Source organism: Schistocerca serialis, chromosome 4 (assembly GCF_023864345.2).
Source record: "Schistocerca serialis cubense isolate TAMUIC-IGC-003099 chromosome 4, iqSchSeri2.2, whole genome shotgun sequence".
Lineage (NCBI taxonomy): Eukaryota > Metazoa > Arthropoda > Insecta > Orthoptera > Acrididae > Schistocerca > Schistocerca serialis.
The window spans coordinates 67,018,553-67,031,548 of NC_064641.1; the positions used below are offsets into that span (position 1 = coordinate 67,018,553).

Sequence of the window (12,996 nt, forward strand, 5' to 3'; positions counted from 1 at the left end):
TTCAATCACCAGTTTTCTCCGCCTATTGCGAAAACATTCTGTTGGCACCCACCTACGTAGGGAGAGAGGATCATAACGATAAAATAAGATAAATTAGAGCTCGCACGGAAAAATTTAAGTGCTCGTTTTTCCCTCGTGCCGTTCGAGAGTGGAACGGTAGAGAGACAGCATGCAGGTGGTTCATTGAACCCTCTGCCAGGCACTTTATTGTGAATAGCAGAGTAATCACGTAGATGTAGATGTAGAAACGGAGTGATTTACCTGACACAATAATTAGCTTTCGGGGTAAGGTTGGAAGCATCTCCGAAACGGCTAAATATGTCAACTATTCGTGTGCCACCGTGGTTGAAGTACATCGTGCAGAGCTAAATGGCGCTATCCACAAAGAGGCAACTGTGGTGCACCGCGGGCATAGATAACAGGGATGAACAACGGCTGCGATGATGTGTACAGGCGAATAGACGCGCAACTGTTAAACAACTGACTGTCCAGATGAAGCAAGAGGTTAGCAATAGTGGCTCCTCAACGACTGTTCAGAGAATGTTCGTGCATATGGGCTCCGCAGGAGGCGCCAGGCTCATGCAGCCATGTTGACTGTACGAAAATAGAATTACATATTAATACCTTCAGCTGCTGAAGGGCGTTCATATATATATATATATATATATATCAACGGGGACAGGTGAAAATGTGTGCCCTGACCGGGTCTCGAACCCAGGACCTCCCGCTTCCACGGCGGATGCTCTATCTATTTGAACCACCGAGGGCACAGAGGATAGTGCGACTGCAGCAACTATCTCATGTACGCCTCTCGCAGGACCCACATTCTCAGTTATATGTCCACACACTACATTCGTAGTGCCCCTGCCCAACACACTCATTACTCGTGGAAGACATTCATACCAAGTCCCGTAAGAGTTCGGGTAATATGTGTGCATCCGCACAGAAGAAGGAGGTTATGGCCGGTATTGCCAGAACTATATCGTACTGTGTCTGTTCTTTCAGACATGTCAGCTCGCCCATATTTTATGTAAGTGGCCAGCCAATAACAATTTCCTGTGACATTCTTGTTGATGTTTCCCCTTTCCTTAGGTTTTACTTTCTTATGTAGCATTTTCCTTCTTTTCCTGCTTTCTTTGCGTGTGTGCTTTAGTTTTATTAGGTCTGTTCATATTCGTTCCTTTTAATGTGTGTCAGGGCGCTGATGACCTCGATGTTGAGCGCCCATAAGCCCCAACACACACACACACACACACACACACACACACACACACACACACACACACACACACACTTTCAGACATGTCGAAAGAACAGACACCATATCCATATAAGTACACGTTGACTGTTGTTCATCGGCTGGAGTTTGCGCGCAAATACCGCAAGTGAACGTCCATTGGGTGGCGTCTGACACCCTCTTCAGGTGAAGCACGTTTTATGCTCAATCGGAGAGATGATCTTTGGCGTGTATGGCCCTACAATAATTGTCGTAACGGTCCAGAATGAAGGAGGGTGCATTATAGTGTTGGGTGTGTTTTCGCGGCATTCGCTTGGTGATCTCGTCATTCTGGAAGACATAGTTGACCAACAAAAGTACGTATCTACCCTTGGGGACCAGTCTGTTGTTCTCCGGCACGACGGCATCTGCCAGCAGCACAATGCAACGTGTGTGGTTCGAAGAACACCGGGACGAGTTTACCGTACTCCCCTGGCCACCAAACTCCTCGAATTTAAACCCGTATCGAGACCTGTAGGACCACCTCGATCGGTCTGTTGGCGCCATGAATCCTCAGCTGCGAACCCTAACGCATATGACCACGGCACCGGAGTCGACGAGGCTTTTCATCCCTGTCCGTACCTCCTAGAACTTCACTGGCCCTCTTCCTGCACGTCCGCGCTGCAAAAGGTGGTTGTTAAGGTTTTGGACAGGTTGTCTCATTAACGTTCAGAACGTTTATAGAATGCTTTCTTCGAACTACCTCCTAACATATTTACTGTTACTCTCGAGATACACTGTACGTAAATAATCTGGGGGATAATATCAAAAGTTATATGAAACTGACCAAATGGCATACGGGCGAGCAGCTGGATGTCAGCGTCCAGTGGACACAGTGTTTCGGCAAGTGATCGTCTTCCCGTAGTTAGGTGCGTCGATGAACTTTCACGTTTTCATCAAACGACTCATATGCACCTTATTTTTTTATCTTCTTGTTGTAAAACATCTTCAATACTGATTTGATCAATTCACTTGGTAACTCGAAGACCAGTAGAAAGTACGATAATCCCATGCTTCAGATTTAAGGACAACTAGATAAGGCGTAAATCGTGAGGGACATTGATGCATTTCTTGCGTCTTATAAAGAAGCTTGCAACCGCAAGAATTTGATGCAGAACTACTGTCCATGGTAGCAGTCGTGTTATAGATGATACTAGTATGTTGACTTCTCTCTTTTGCTGGGCCCATAATATTCTATTAGAGATTTTCAAAACTTGGGAAAACAATATTGCATGTCGACTGAAACTGGAGGTGAATGTCATTGAAAGTTCTTAAGATTCAAATAAAATTATTTACAAGTGTATTTAGTGAGCCAAAATTGGTGCCTTTGCAAAATGCTTCGTCTTGTACTTTTTTCATACATCTTATCTTCTAGATGAATCCAGAGCTGTCAGAGCGTTAATAAATACGAGAGATATTCGGAAAGTAACGTCCGATCGGGCACGAAATGGAAACCACACTGAAAATCCGATGAAGAGCAGTGTGTCTAGCATGCCCGTCGATCGTGTCACGTCGCTCTTTTCAGTTCTGAGTGCAAAGTGAGCACGAAAAAACAATAGAGTCTCCCGCCAAGTTTGAGTGCCTGGTGAGATGAGAGATTTCACCTGATGTCATGCAGCCCACATAACGTAACTGCCATGCGTTTCCTTCTTCATGACAATTCTCGGACTCAAAAATGGTTCAAATGGCTCTGAGCACTATGGGACTCAACTGCTGAGGTCATTAGTCGCCTAGAACTTAGAACTAGTTAAACCTAACTAACCTAAGGACATCACAAACATCCATGCCCGAGGCAGGATTCGAACCTGCGGCCGTAGCGGTCTTGCGGATCCAGACTGCAGCGCCTTTAACCGCATGGCCACTTTGGCCGGCTCTCGGACTCACTCTCCAGGGCTGGCCAGTGTGGCCGAGCGGTTCTATGCGCCTCAATCTGGAACCGTGCGACCGCTAGGGTCGCAGGTTCGAATCCTGTCTCAGGCATGAATGTGTGTGATGTCCTTAGGTTAGTTACGTTTAAGTAGTTCTAAGTTCTGGGGGACTGATGATCTCGGTTTTTAAGTCCCATAGTGCTCAGAGCCATTTTTGAACTCTCCAGGGGCAATGAAAATGATCCTGCATCCAGAATGAGATTTTCACTCTGCAGCGGAGTGTGTGCTGATATGAAACTTCCTGGCAGATTAAAACTGTGTGCCGGACCGAGACTCGAACTCGGGACCTTTGCCTTTCGCGGGGAAGTGCTCTACCAACTGAGCTACCCAAGCACGACTCACGCCCCGTCCTCGCAGCGTTGCTTCTGCCAGTATCTCGTCTCCTACCTTCCAAACTTTACAGAAGCTATCCTGCGAACCTTGCAGAACTAGCACTCCTGAAGAGAGGATATTGCAGAGACATGGCTTAGCCACATCCTGGGGGATGTTTCCAGAATGAGATTTTCACTCTACAGCGGAGTGTGCGCTGATATTAAACTTCCTGGCAGACACTCCGCTGCAGAGTGAAAATCTCATTCTGGAAACATCCCCCAGGCTGTGGCTGAGCCATGTCTCCGCAATATCCTTTCTTTCAGGAGTGCTAGTTCTGTAGGGTTCGCAGGAGAGCTTCTGTAAAGTTTGGAAGGTAGGAGACGAGGTACTGGCAGAAGTAAAGTTGTGAGGACGGGGCGTGAGTCGTGCTTGGATAGCTCAGTTGGTAGAGCACTTGCCCGCGAAAGGCAAAGATCCCGAGATCGAGTCTCGGTCCGGCACGCAGTTTTAATCTGCCAGGATGCTCCTGAATAGTTTTCAAAGAGAAGTGTTTGATCACCCACAGTACAGTCCGTAATTGGCTCCCCTTGATAGTCATCTCTGGCCATACGAAAACATAGGTGGCTGCCTTCTATAACGAGGCTACTGGAAAACTGGTACAATGGTAAGACGAATGTCTAATTCGGAGCAGCGACTGCGTAGATAAGTGGCTCAAAGGTGTGGCTAACTGTTACAAGTAAAGCATTTTTGACTTTCATAGTCCTTTCCGTGTTACGACCGATCGGACCTTACTGTCCGAATACCCTACATACATATAGTACAATGATAACAGTGATAAAATTTTGCAATTACATTCAGTACTATAAGCGCATACTTCCTGAAAAATGTGTCACGAGTGCAGTTATTGATGAGAAGTAATAAATTATAACGTCATGCCTAATGTGACACTTTCATTTCATGAGCAGCGGAAAAGTAGTATGCGATCAGTCTTTTTTCCTTTCATAATTTTGTGGGAGTTGCCAGTGGGAAAAATTTCGTAAAGTTTGTTGCAAGAAGCTATGTGCTCTCATTCTCAAATACTGTGTGAATAAAGTCTTGGAATTTTTACGTCGCGGGATACGCTCCTTTTTTCACACAAACCCACACCACTTTGATGGGTACTAGTTCTTAACCCCAGAGCCATTGTTGCCTGCCGGCCGGGGTGGCCGAGCAGTTCTAGGCGCTTCAGTCTGGAACCGCGCGACCACTACGGTCGCAGGTTCGAATCCTGCCTCGGGCATGGATGTGTGTGGTGTCCTTAGGTTAGTTAGGTTTAAGTAGTTCTAAGTTCTATGGGACTGATCACCTTAGAAGTTAAGTCCCATGCTGCCCAGAGCCATTTGAACCATTTTGATTGTTGCCTGACAGTACAGTATATGTGTACCAGTTTTGGTTGAAATCGGTGTGGTGGTTTAGGAGGAGAACTGGTACGTACCTACACACCCGCATACACATATCCATTTTTATAATATATATGGATTAATTCATTTTTGAATTTATTTCACCTGGCTAGATAAGGGTCTTAGGACGCTTTCTGACCTCTAACTAGACATCCTTAGTGTCTCAGTATCACAGTATGCATACTATATTAGCTGTATGCGATAACTGTAAATACTGAAAGAAATCTGGACAACACACAGCTTACGACCAGAATGGACATCTGCACTAATACATCCACTACATAAAAAAGTGAAGAAAACAGGCCCTAGCAATTATAGGGGAATCTCCCTCTTACCAGTGACCTATAAGATTTTGTTTGAGGCGCTTTTATAAAGACCAGAAGAAATACATGACAAACAACTAGGATAGTATCAGGCTGGATTTAGGAAGCGAAGGTCGTGTGCAGTACAAATATTAAACTTAAAGAACATAATGGAAATTAGGAAAATCAGGAGCTTAAAATATGTAATTACTTTTGTGGATTTTAAAAAAGCCTATGATTGACAGAAATACACTGCTTGATATCTTAAAAGAATTGGGACTCGATACTAAAACAACTGAAATAATTAAAGCAACTTTGACAAATACAAAATCGAAAGTAAAATTTAGGGGAGAACTCTCAAAATCGTTTGAAATAAAGTCAGGTGTCCGACCCCGAGATGGTTTGTCACTCTGCTTTTCAACTGTGTGTTAGAGAAGGAAGTTCGAAAATGGAGGAAGGCCGTCAATACAAAAGGGATTCAACTAGGAAGAAATCCAAAACAAGATCACTGTCGACTGTTTAGCCTTCGCAGATGACATGGCATTGATTACAGATTTGCTAAATAATGCCCAAGAGCAAATAAGAGAATTGTAAGAACAAGCAGCCAAAGTAGGACTACAAATATCGTTTGAAAAAACAAAGTTCATGACAAACATCTGTGATGCCCCTCACAATATGGAGATCTTGAGAAACTAGGGAAGGTCGAAAGAAGAATTTTAAGAAAAATACTGGGAGGTGAAAGCTATACTTGAAAACTGAAAAAGTAACTGATGTAATGAGGAAGAGATATATATTCAGAATGGATAACAACAGAATAACCAAGCGGATATTCACATTACTCAGTAGCTACAAATCCAAACCCGCATGGTTCATAGAGACTGAAAAGGACATGGTAAACGCTGGAATTACAATAGACACAACAGAAAACAGAAGAAATTTCATAAAGACAGCAGAGAAAGAAAACACTAGACGAAAGTGGATTCAAGAAGAAAGGGAACTACATTCTAAAAGGATGAAGGAAATTTGGAAACTAAGGAAATCTAATACAATGAAGAGTAGCCAAAGTTGATTCATCGTACCTTCCAAATGCATTATTCGAAAGAAGAAGAAGTAGTAAATGTAATAATATGTAATAGTAATGAATATATGGAATTCAAGAAATGTCCGTGCTATTAACACTTGGTTAAACAATTTCTTCGTTACGTTTTTGTCGACTGTGAATAATGACATCTGACAGAAATGTATGACAGCAGTGCGGAAGGAATACAATGAGGAAAAGGAGTTCACTGATGAAGCTACGCCGATGATAACAGATAAAGTTTTCATCTCCTCATGAGAGCCGAGCGATTTTGGACAATGCACAGGTTAAAGGGCCGTCTGTCGCAGCCGATGGCTGAAATGGAAGATGAGATGGAGTGATATTTAGTGCAATATAAAAGTGCAACCAAGGTGCTAGACATATTCAGTCTGGTATTGCAGTTGTGGAATGACGTTGATATCGGATACTTATGGAGAGGCACTGAGAACATAAGTGACTATGAAACCTGTGAGGGAAACAGAGCGTGTTAAATCGAGCCATCCATCCGGTCGCATGCACCCGAAATAATTGTAGGATCCAACTTATATATGTTACAGACATACCTTATACACGAATGCAGTTGTCTGGGTTTTCACTGTTGGTGCCATCACGAACTAAATCACAACAGTAAAGATTTGACAGCACTAAAGATTGGAACAATCTTTGTTTCATATGAGATGAAAATATTTTTCTACATATAGTCATGGAAATAAGTATTCATACAGTAGGTGGTGACAAACTACGATGGTGTGTTGGGATAGTAAATCACCCACAGCGCCGATAAGAATAAGTACGATGATGTAGCGTCAGATAACCGTGTTCTGGGTAATGAAGCTTCCCGTATGCCATGAATATATTCTGGGAAAATAAAATATGTTACACTCCGCACGGTCTACGACAGGGAATAATGTATTCATACAGCGGATTACTTTCAACCAAACAAACGGCTGACGCAGCCCCGAAGTGCATGCCACACTGTGTAGTCGTGTGGCGGCCGTGAAGCAACAGCACGTCGAACGTGGGTACCGTGGAACGGCAGAATGGGCCGCAAGGGGAAGGAAACGACCATTGAGGAACGAAACATCGTTGTCGCCCAATATCTTCAACACAAGCCGTATGCCGAAATTGCGAACATCACAGGATGAAGCCGAGCGACTGTGAATTCTATCATTAAGCGATATTGGGACAGACATGTAGTAATAAACAATGAACGACACGGTCGTACACAGAAGCTTACAACAAGAGACACAAGAATGCTACTAAGAATCACCAAGAAAAACCCGAAAACGACAGAGTCGGCACTATCCGCATATGTACATGACCACTTCCTAAAGGACATCACTCCAAGGGCAGTTCGTACCATTCTCAATCGTTCTGGCTACAGAGCCAGGGTCCCAAGACGAAAGCCCTACGTCAGCAAAAAGAACAGGAAGTGGCGGATGAAATTCGCGAAACAGCATGTATCCAAGACAGCAGACTTCTGGGAAAGTGTATTGTTTAGTGATGAAAGAAAATTTAATATTGTGCACAATGATGGTAGGATCTTGGTCTGGAGAAGACCGAATACAAACATCGACCGAAACATCATTCAACCCACAGTGAAGCACGGAGGTGGTGGAGCGATGGTGTGGGGCTGTATGTCAGCGGCCGGCCGGAGTGGCCGAGCGGTTCTAGGCGCTACAGTCTGGAACCGCGCGACCTCTACGGTCGCAGGCTCGAATCCTGCCTCGGGCATGGATGTGTGTGATGTCCTTAGGTTAGTTAGGTTTAAGTAGTTCTAAGTTCTAGGGGACTGATGACCTCAGCAGTTAAGTCCCATACTGCTCAGAGCCATTTGAACCATTTGTATGTCAGCCTCCGGTGTCGGAAAATTAGTGTTTGTGGAAGGTACCATGGACAGATTTGTGTATATGAACATTCTCAAACAGAACTTACAACAGAGTGTAGACACCTTGAGTCTTTCTAGAAATTATTACTTCCAACAGGACAATGATCCCAAACATACGGCGCAAATTGTCCGGCTGTGGTTGCTCTACAACAGTTCACACACTCTTAAAACACCAGCTCAGAGTCCGGACCTGAATCCCATCGAACACTTGTGGAGTCAGCTGGAAACATTCGTAGTAAGACCTCTTTGAAAGAGGCTCTCCTTCGAGAATGGGAAGGTGTCACGTCGGAAACTACAAGAAAATTGGTCCATTCCATGGCACGGAGGTTGCGAGAAGTAATACAAAAAATGGCTCTGAGCACTATGGGACTTCACATCTATGGTCATCAGTCCTCTAGAACTTAGAACTACTTAAACCTAGCTAACCTAAGGACATCACACAACACCCAGTCATCACGAGGCAGAGAAAATCCCAGACCCCGCCAGGAATCGAACCCGGAAACCCGGGCGCGGGAAGCGAGAACGCTACCGCACGACCACGAGCTGCGGACGAAGTAATACATCGGAAGGGTATGTATACGAAGTATTAAACATGTTCTGGTTTTGTTAGAAGTGTCATTTTCTGTTTATGTATGGATACTTAATTCCCAGCACAGTAGAGAACGTGGCAGACGTTGCTAAAAAAAAAAAAAAAAAAAAAAAAGTTCAAATGTGTGTGAAATCTTATGGGACTTAACTGCTAAGGTCATCAGTCCCTAAGTTTACACACTACTTAACCTAAATTATCCTAAGGACAAACACGAACACCCATGCTCGAGGGAGGACTCGAACCTCCGCCTGGACCAGCCGCACGGTCCATGACTGCAGCGCCCTAGACCACTCGGCTAATCCCGCGCCGCAGACGTTTTTGTATTTTGTTTTGTAAAGGCTTGTTCATTCTCGTTCTATATACCGGCATAGCTGCATTGGCGACTGGCCAATGTATATAGTGCATATCCAATTAGTGTTTTTGATTTCATATTGTAAATAAAAGGCAGTTTACTTTTCCACGCTCTACTGTATGTATACTTATTTACATTACTGTATTTGAATTGCATCTAGGCAAGAGAAAGATTTCCTGCATGTTGCAACACTTGTCAGATGCTCATCCAGAATAATGTCGAGAGTCACATGACACATAAATTTTATGTTTTTATGAATTTATGTTGATACACAACAACGATGTATTTTTGTTTCTTTATTGGTTCAGCAGCGTAGCAGATAAACAGTGTCTGCTGCTTCGTGACGTGAGAACCTCCGGATAATTTTTGGCGTTTAACAGCGCCGCACAGAAGTCGCGCAGAGAGGTGTCAGCAACACTCGGACGGCGGCCGAGAGTTTAATTGCGCAGTGAGCTGTCAACTGGGCACAGCACTGCTGTTGTCAGTCGGAGTTCGCCGTTCCGGATTACTCGCTGTCGGCCTAGAGCCGCAGGGTAAACGACATTCCGGTTTGCGCCGACACCTACGAGAAAGACAGGCCGCGGCGCGTACGTCACGAACGGAGGCCTGAGCCAACACCGACTCAAACGAAGGCCTCGTCGCTTGTTCGTGACGTCACGTCAGCTAGGCACGGCGAACGCCAGGTCTGTTGCAGGCATACTCATAACGGTGGTGTCTCCCTCTCTGACACAGGAAAACGTGAAACTATTGGCGGTAGTTCACCAACACACAATGTTCTGAGAGATTTCTGCAATCAATTAATTGTGCAATTCATTACACTTCTTAACAAATAGTGTACTCCTGAACTTAAATTTTCACCTGTTTTAAGGATTGACATACAAAAACAACTTCATGGTCCAGCAGCAACAGAATTCGTGCTTCTTTACCTTATTTGTAAATCTGAGGAAGTTACGTTTGTACTGGGTTGCTTTTACAAGAAACTGTGAACATATTGGTGCTCTTCTTTAGGTATCTTGGTTGACGATGGGTTGAGGAGCACTGAATTTTAATGAAATATCTTGCGATTGTACACGTTGGGGGAGGCGGTGGGGGACAGAAGAAGAGGCAAAAGAGTGATACTTGCTTCATGAAATAAAATTTTTTTATCTTCTAAAGTTTCTCCTTTCAGTTGCAAGAGGGGAATATTTATCTTTTCTAATGTGCATGTTTAAAAAAGTCTAAGCTCGGCAGTATTTTCGATGTAGGAAGCTATTTTGTTTCCCGTTTAGAATTCCTTTCGTTGAAAACGACTGTAACCTTATGACTGGCAACAGTTGGACATTTACACATGTAAATTAGTTCACATTTCCAGTGACGATGTCAAACGAAAATAAATAAATAAATAAAAGAAACGAGTTCATTGTAAGGGGGTTGGGGTAAGTTTCGATAACAAAATGGATCAAGTAAATATAGTTTCTTGAATGTAAAATTTCCGAAGCTTGCAATGGGGCAAAGCATCTTCTCATATTGATCTACGTTTGTTTGGACAGGATTCAGTAATACAGAGCTATGGTCTTCATTTGTAGCTTTACGATAGTAAGAAAATCTTTCATCTAAATAAAACTGCAGAATTCAAAACAATACCAAACAGTTTGTCCAAAAATAGACGCCCAGGCGTTTCTGCCTGTAACAGACCTGGCGTTCGCCGTGCCTAGCTGACGTGACGTCACCAACAAGCGCCGAGGCCTTCCTTTGAGTCGGTCTTGCCTGAGATCGCTCGCTCGCTTAACTCGGCAGATAAGGAGCGTTTCTTCCGCCCCCGGTAGCTGAGTTGTCAGCGCGACGGAATGTCAATCCTAAGCGCCTGGGTTCGATTCCCGACTGGGTCGGAGACTTTCTCCGCTCAGGGACTGGGTGTTGTGGTGTCCTAATCATCATTATTTCATCCTCATCGACGCGCAAGTCTCCGAAGTGGCGTCAAATCGAAAGAATTGCACCCGGCGAACGGTCTACCCGACGGGAGGCCCGAGTCACACGACATATTCAACAGCGTTTCTTCATCTATTACCTCGTAACTAGGTGCGTACGTACAAACGAGAATTGCATGTTCTACTGAAATCCGCTGTTATGGAATATTGCTATTATTATTCTTAAAATGATCGGAAGTTCATAGGCTTGCTAATAATTTGTTACGGCTGTACTGGGATGCAATAAAATTGAAATCAAGCCAAAATGAATCACAATTGCATAAGGCAGCACTTCTTGTATGAAATGAGGACTGTTAACCAGAAGAGACTAAATGCTATAAACAAGCCGTTATAACATTTATATCGAGTATTGATCGTAAATTGAATTTTTTTGTAGTATTGTTCTATGGGACTTAACTTCTGAGGTCATCAATCCCCTAGAACGTAGGACTACTTAAACCTAACTAACCTAAGGACATCACACACATCCATGCCCGAGGCAGGATTCGAACCTGCTACCGTAGCGGTCGCGCGGTGTAGTATTGTTAATCATTAAGACTACATAATAGCATATTCCAGTACAAGATGCAATTCTTGTTAATTTGTACGAACCCAGCTGCGAGTTAACAGAATTAGGAGCGCATTTTGTCTGCTGAACTGAGCGAGCGAGCGAGTTCAGGCCTACCTTCGTTACATACGCACCACTGCCTGTTTTTCTCGTGGGCCTCGTGTTTGCCCTTGGAAAACGCTTGGCTCGAGATGCTCACGGAGAACGTCTATCAAAGAAGAGCCTCTGCATCAGAGCAGTATCTTTAAAGACTTTACAGGGTAACAATATCGTTTCCAAAAATCGTCCTTTTGTGCCTTTCCAAGATTAGGTCTGTCGACCTGTTCTGGTATCAGTTCCGTCTTTCTAGTGGCCGTCCCATCTCCCTCTTTCCTTTGGGCTTGTATTGCAAGGGCGCCTGTGGAATCCCTGTTTTTTCCTGTTCGTTCCAGATGTTCCTTGCAGTTTTGTTTACACGTATCTTTGGATAGTCGTAAGAGTTTCATTTCAACCGCCTGAACATGGGTAGAATCTTTTCTCTTTATAACCTAGGATTCACTGCCATACTGTAGAACAGTTACAGCCGTCACCTTATACAGCATCATTTTTTGCGTCTCTCTGAGTATTTTGTAAATGTTCTTCTTACAGTGCTACATATAGTACAATATAAAATCCACTGTATGTGCCGAGCGGCTCTAGGCGCTTCAGTCTGGAACCGCGCGGCCGCTACGGTAGCAGGTTCGAATCCTGCCTCGGGCATGGATGTGTGTGATGTCCTTAGGTTGGTTAGGTTTAAGTAGTTCTAAGTTCTAGGGGACTGATGACCTCAGATGTTAAGTCCCATAGTGCTCAGAGCCATTTTTGAACCACTGTATGTAGTTTCATTCTCATTGTTTGCTCGGAAAATTGCTTAGCTTCACCTACTTTCGTTAACAGCAAAAATTCCTGTAGGGTTTGAAGACGACTGTCAATGAGACGGCATGAGACTCACCCCACTCGCCCTTCTAGACACGTTGGACGGTCCGCGTTGACATACCAACAGAGCGGACAACTGCTTTCTCCTTGTGGACGTGGGCACACCCAACACGACAGCTCCTTTCTGCCATTCTGTAACGTCTCCCGTGGCCCCATCTTCCTGCGCTGATAACTTACGATGGACTTGGACATATGTGTCACTTTACAGCTATGACTTACTTCGGAGTGGAGTCACATGTTAGCTTGCAGCCTGACAGCAGATCTGAACCATCTACGCCGCTCTAAAGCGATCAGCATGAGTTTTTAGTGGCCTGACTAATGACGTTGGGTATAATTTAAGGGGAGTTGGAACGCCCTATCCCGA

At 44.2% G+C, this 12,996-nt stretch overlaps 1 protein-coding gene across 1 annotated transcript in view; it reads right to left on the minus strand.

The window, feature by feature from the left end:
* Positions 1-12,996, minus strand: part of LOC126473787 (orcokinin peptides type A-like) — a 431,695-nt gene that overhangs the window by 268,445 nt on the left and 150,254 nt on the right. The gene's annotated exons all lie outside the window — the stretch shown is intronic.